The sequence below is a fragment of the Pteropus medius genome, unplaced genomic scaffold (assembly GCF_902729225.1).
Source record: "Pteropus medius unplaced genomic scaffold, Ma_sr-lr_union100, whole genome shotgun sequence".
Lineage (NCBI taxonomy): Eukaryota > Metazoa > Chordata > Mammalia > Chiroptera > Pteropodidae > Pteropus > Pteropus medius.
Genome location: NW_024349519.1, coordinates 29,344,593 through 29,351,716, shown reverse-complemented (window position 1 = coordinate 29,351,716; position 7,124 = coordinate 29,344,593).

Sequence of the window (7,124 nt, the reverse complement as noted above, 5' to 3'; positions counted from 1 at the left end):
AAAACACTATGGAGATTCTTCAAAAACACTAAAATAGAACTACCATATGATCCAGCAATCCCACTTCTTGGTATTTGTCTAAAGAAAATTCGAAAAGGTATATGTCCATCCATATGTCCACTGCAGCATTATTTCCAATAGGCAAGATACAGAAACAACTTAGGTATCCATCATAGATGAATGGGTAGAGATGTTCCACAAATGGAACATTACTTGGCCATAAAAAGAGTGAAATCTTACCATTTACAACAACATGGATGGACCTAGAAGGTATTATGCTAAGTGAAACAAGTCAGAGAAAGAAAGAAATACCACATAGTTTCATTTATGTGTGGAAACTAAAAAAACACACAAGAAATCAGACTCACAGAAACATGGTTGCTAGAAGGGAGGCATGGGGGGATGGGTGAAAAAAGTGAAGGGAGATATAGCCAATTATGTGATAAGTTTGCGTGGTGACAGGTGATTAATAGACTTAGTGTGGTGATCACTTTGTAAGCTGTATAAATGTCCAATCACTATATTATACACCTGAAACTAATTGTATACCAACACTTTTGGTTTATAAAATGGAAATAAGGGCTTTGAAAGAAATTGAACTGACACATGAAGCTCAATAGGGAGCTTTCTGTGTGTGTGTGTCTTTAGAAGGTCAGGGCCTCAGTGAGTGAGGATGTCCTCACTGATTATTGTTATTTCCACCATCTAATACATCTTAAATACTGAGGAACTGCTCAGGTGCGTACATAAACAGTGGGGAGCAATAGACAGTCCTGCATTCCTGTGATCAACAGTAATGGTTCTGATGAAGATATAGATGTGGTTCATTTTCATTTTTGCCATGGTTAAAAGTTTTATTAAATGGGATAGTAGTCATGAATTTAGATATGGCTTATCTGAGACTTAAGACTGTTTTCATTGCTTTGGGCCGTAGATATTTGCCTTTTATATTTCATTATTGTGCTGCCACACAGACTAAGTGAGACTATATGTACCCCACGAGGCCATGGAGTTCCTCTACATTCGAGGAGGACTAGTCATCTGCACAGCTGTAGCCCATCATGGGTTTTCCTATGAGGAGGATGATACTTGTGCAGGTCCAATGTGATTTCCTCCTAGTTAAACCACCACAAAGACCTACGGAATGCGAGAAGGCAGTCATCCAAGGAATAGTTGAGATATGCTGCAGGCAGTGTGTTAGCTTCTTGAGTAATACCCTAATTTAGTGGAGAAAGCAGGTATGTTTGACATCTTCAAAATGGGAAGTTTTTAATGCCTTTTATAAGAGGACACCTGGAAGCTTTTTGTTTCAGCGGTTCACAAAGTTACAAAGGCTCTTTTGCTGTTCACAGGTTTCATCTCCATATTCTTAGACTTCCAGCATATATCATGCAAGGGGGACAGTGGAAATTAACAGCTCTGTGTTTTATTACAGAGCAAAGGAAATCAAAACTTCCATTTTTTTCAGTGATAACATGTTTTCTTTGCATGGTATATGACTTACATAATTGTCTCAGTTGTTCCACTCTTCTCCCAATCATTCATCCCTTCTCACAAATGAAAGTTGGATGCAGGGAGAAGAGAGTCTTACCAAACTCACAGCTCTCAGGATAATGCCATCTCAGGCTTAAAGACTTAATGTGTGCCACCACCTCTACTGGGAACCATTAAAATTTTTATAGTCAGCAGGAAACTGCAAAATTTGTGTAATTCTGCACTTTTACAAATATGGCATCAAATTTGACAAACAGGGCTCATGTGGCAACATGGTATTCTATTTACATTCTGGAAAAAAAAAGTAGAGGCAAATATAGGGACCTAAAACAAGTAGTTAAAACTAGGTATCGGGGTTTTGTACAAATGGGCACCACAAGAAGTGTTCTCTTGGGATAATGGAGTGTCCTCTATCTTTTGGTGGTAGTATTAATATACGTTTGTGAAAACTCATAACTACACTTAACATTAGTGTGTGTATATATCCAAAATAATAGGAAATAACAAAAAATGCTTTCATAAACTAGGGGAATGGTAAACTCTCATGAATTTTGATTGTTACATGTGCAACACTTCTTTTCACCACCTTGGGATCTATCTTATGAAGAACTGAAGGACTGGGGAAGGAGGACTCACTCATTCCCCAACAGACCTTTTTCGCAACTCCATCTTAACTGAAAAAACACCCTCTAGTGCTGCACTTACCCTCTACCCACGCACAAAACTGAAAAGAAGTGAGAGCTTCCAGAACCTGTCTGACTTTAAGTCAGGTTTCTCAGTCAGATCTTTTGGAATGCTGCGATCTGCCCAGGGACATCCTAATTCCTGGACATCAGCACCATGTCTTTCTGAGGCCACCGTGAATCCTTTTCCAGCTCTTAAGTTTCCCATCAGAAGCCCACTCTTCTGCCTGCTGAGTGGGAAGCATCTTTAGAAATCCACACCTGTCCCACTTGAAAACCGTAGCAATGCCATGTGGCTGTGATCTGAGAGGGTGGTAGATCTCATATCTCTCGGTATCAACAGTCCCCACTAGCACATAATTATCAGCTCCACGTACTCACAAATTACTAACAAAGTTGACTTACCTTAGATGGGGCAACAAATGGCTCTAGAATCTATTCACATAACAATCACTCCATTAGCATCTCCCTCCCTATACTCCTTTACCATAGAGGCTTTAGCAGCCTCCTCTCAGGCCTCACAAGAGTCAAAACCACCCATGTTGGCCATAAATTGCTCCGGAGATTCTGTTGGAAATGGCCTGGTGCTTCACAAAGAGCAGCCATTGCTGGCCACAGACTTGCTTTCTGGAGATGGAGGCTCTCACAGCCCCTGAACTGAACACCTTTCGTAGCTGGCTTCACATTTTGCTTTCAGTCATGGAGGCAGCACCTTTCAGGCTTGCTTCACCACAGAGGCCTCCTCATTGAAAAGATAACGGTACTTGCAGTACAGAGCAAAACATGGACCTTCCAGCATATGTCATCAACAGGAGGAAGTGTTTTCCCCTGTCCTCAGTTCGATACAGTGGTTCTAGAAAAGGTCACCTTTTTTCTAGACCCATTGGCTCCTCGGGGAACTTATTAAGATCACCTGAGTGGCCAGGAGAGTCTATATACTTTATGGGTAATATGCTATGAGTACTCCTGATGGAGTCCACTGGAGAGCTGTTGCTTTCTATCCCGAAAATGCCCATCCCTGTTCAAAGATGAAACCCAAGCATATACATATGAGAGAAAATAGACTTTAAAATAAAGTCTATGACAAAAGACAAGGACCCAGCAACTTCATTTCTGGATATTTATCTGAAGAATTCCAAAATACTAATTCAAAAAGATATCTGCAACCCTATGTTCATTGCAGCATTATTTACAAGATAGGGAAGCAACCTTAATGCCCATCAATAGATAACTGGATAAAAAGAAGTGGTATATATATACAATGGAATATTACTCAGCCATTAAAAAAAAAATGAAATTTCACCATTTGCATCAACATGGATCTAGAAGGTTTTGTGCTAAGTGAAATAAGTTAGAGAAAGCCAAATACCATACGATTTCACTTATATGTGGAATCAAAGAAAATAATGAACAAAACAGAAACAAACTTAGATACAGAGAACAAACTGATGGTTGCCAGTGGGAGAAGGGTTGGGATATAAGTGAAAAAGAGGAAAGGATTAAGATAATGCAAATTGCCAGTTATAAAAATGGTCATGGGGATGTAAAGTTCAGCATAGGGAATATAGTCAATAATATTGTAATAACTGTTGTCAGATGGGTATTAGACTTAACGGGTTGATCACTTCCTAAGTTATATAAATGTCTAATCACTATGTTGTACACCAAAAACTAATATAATATTGTATGTAGACTATAATTAAAGAATAAGTTACATTAAAAAAAAAACAACAACATCAGCCTGATGAGTCAAATTCCCAGCAGTTGTGCTAGTACTAGACAATGCCCTGGCCAACAGTCAAGCTCGTCTGCACATATTTCTGCAGATTATTAGGCCATTCCCAATGGTCTACTTATCTGGGTCCACCAATAACAAGAACAACTTCTTAGCCAAGGTCACCCCCTTAGAGGTAACTTTTCTCACAGTTACCCAACTACAAATCAAGGCCGTACATGTCTCTGCACATATGAAACCTCAAACTTTAGAGTCTCATTTCAATGCTCAAGCCAATAAATTGACTCAGGTTTCTGAGACATAAGTATACCATACCTATACCATACCCCAGACCTGATGCTATAACCTTGGCCTACTGGGCCCATAAAATTATCAAACAATTGAAAGACCTCTGCCTCAAAGGTCTAGATAGAATGCCAGGGATCGACCTCTGCCTTGGTTAACTTATGAACAAATGCACCTTATCCCACATTAAAAAAAAAAAAAAAAAAAAAATTTAAAAAAAATTAAAAACCACCACTGGCAGTAAAATCAATAGGCTTATTCCCCAGACTGAGGGTGGGGTCCCCACAGCTGATGGCAAATAAATTTTATAAGGCCCCTCACTCCTCTACAGGGGCTACTCACTACGCTCTGACCATGACAGATACTTGTAAAGGCATAGTCCTCACCTGTGCCACCAGGCATGCTCCTTCTGAAGCCAAAATACAAGAACTCACCAAAAAATTTATCACCTTCAGTGCTCTGACATTTTCGTTGTGGTCAATTCATTTCTCAAAATACGTAACACTGGGCTCTTGAAAAAGAAAAAGGTATACAATAGAACTTTTACCTCTTTTATGACCTCAGGCTACAGCCTTCATACTAGAATGGCTTGCTTACACAAACGGTACTAACACTACAAAATTGATAGGTGAATTTCTGTATGGTTCTTCCTTCTGTTAGAGGGATTAGACTTAACCTCCAGGCTTCAGTGCCCATTACTTCGTTGTGATCACCTACCTTAATAGCACCTTATAAATAGAGGCTTTCCTATACCAGACATTTCTGTCAAAATTATCACTCCTACAGACCTTTAGTTTATTGTAATACTGCCCACTAGCCATCCTATGTACCCTGGGTGCTAATACGTCATTTTGGGACCCACCTTCCAAACACCCTCTGGGCCATCTCAATGTAAATGTGCTATTTTCCTACCAATTGCACTCACTTGTCACTGGCACTTCCCCTGGGGACACAAACTCATATATTATTGATGCTAATCAAGAAATGTCTGAAATACTCTAAACACATGCAGCAGACAGCTAATATTTTAGATAATTTCCATGAAGGGAAACCCTGCAGCCGTGGTAGCTGATGGCCACTTGACTTTGGACTGTTTGTTAGCAGCCAGGGAGAGTTCTGTGCCCCTAAACAGCCTGCTTGCTGCATGTGTGGTAGGCTCCACTGGCAAGGAGTCATCAACAAATGAAGGAACAATTTAGAATAACCAATATGTTAATAAAGTAACTGAACAGAGCTCAGGAACCACACTAACATATTTGGCGGAGGGTGGGGAGTGTCTCTCCTGGAATGACAAATGCTTTTTCAAGCCTTCTTCATTTTAAACATGTAGCCAGTGCTTTTCACATGGCTTTTAAAATTCATATTCAAATTCATCTGAATGGATGTGGATAATTCAGCCAATAATCAAATATCAAGGGTGAATTTTAATAATGTCATTCCTTTTTTACATCTGACTGGTATCTGTCTTTAGATATCCACGTATCTTCCTTGCCTGGCTCACAACTGGAAGCCAAGCTAACAAGGCTCACACATGCCCCTTTTCCTTTTGTGCCAACAGAATGGAGGGCCAAACCTTGAAACCCACCAGCCTCAACTCCTAGACAAAATATAGGCCCAACATTATAATTACCTAAAATCTGCAGTTTACATTAAGGCTCATTCTTTGTGACATCAAATGTGTGATGTCATGTGTCCACCATTCCAACATCACACAGAATAGATTCGCTAGCCTTAAAATCTCCTGTGCTTCATTTACTCCCTACTCACCTATCCCTCCCCATCCCCCAAACCCCTGGCATCCACTGCTATTTTATTATCTCCATAGTTTTGCCTTTTCCAGAATATAATTGGAATCATGCAGAATGTAGCCTCTGCAATGGGAATTTTTTCACTTAGCAATATGCATTTAATGTCCCACCATGTCTCATCTTCATAGTTAATTTCTTTTTATCAGTGAAGAACATTCCCTTGTTTGGATGCACCACAATCTGTACATTCACCTATGGAGGCGCCTCTTGATTGCTTCTAGTTTGGGGTGGATATGACTGAAACTTCCATACACATTTGTGTGCAGATTTTTGTGTGGACATGTGTTCTATCATTTGGGTAAATATCTAGAGGTACAACTGATGGATCATACAGTAAGACTATATCTAGTTTTGTAAGAAACTACTACCCTGTCTTAGAAAGTGACTATTCCATTTGCATTCCCATCAGCAGTGAACAAGAGTTTCTGTTGCTCCATAAGAATTTTGTATGTCAATTATTTTTGCATTTTAGCCATTCCAATGGGTGTGTTGTGATAGCTCACTGTACTATTAATTTGCAGTTCCCTGATGACATATGATATCATCTTTTTCATATGCTGATTTGCCATCTGTCTATCTTCTTGGGTGAAGTGTCACAGATACTTTGCCCATTTTTTAATTGGGTTTGTAAAAATAATAATAATATAAATGGAGCCACTTTAAAATGGAGTCAGAGCTGTCATCCTAGAGGAACTGCCTTGCATGGCTTACGCCTCAAACCTTTGGAATGTTAAAACAGGGCAAAATAACCTTTGGACTGGACCTAAAGCAACCTTGTGTCCCAAAGCATTGTTTGCAAAGATAACAAGAAAGCAGATATTATAACTACTGGACAAATGACAACCTGACTGAAAATTTAAAACATTGTTTAGAATTAGCATCACTATGTTAGCTCATCGGCACCAGTAGAAATGCCTTCCTTCTATTTATGTAATTGTTCCCCTTCCCCTTCTCATAAATACCCCTTGCCTTTGTCTTCTAATTGGAACACACTTTGGGCTTCTGCCTGAATCAGTGATTCCCAAATAGCTATTCTTTTTTATCTCAGATAAATGCTTGTTGCCTCTCATTCTGGCCTTTTGTTTTTAGGTTAACAGGTTTTCTTCTTGTTGAGTTTTA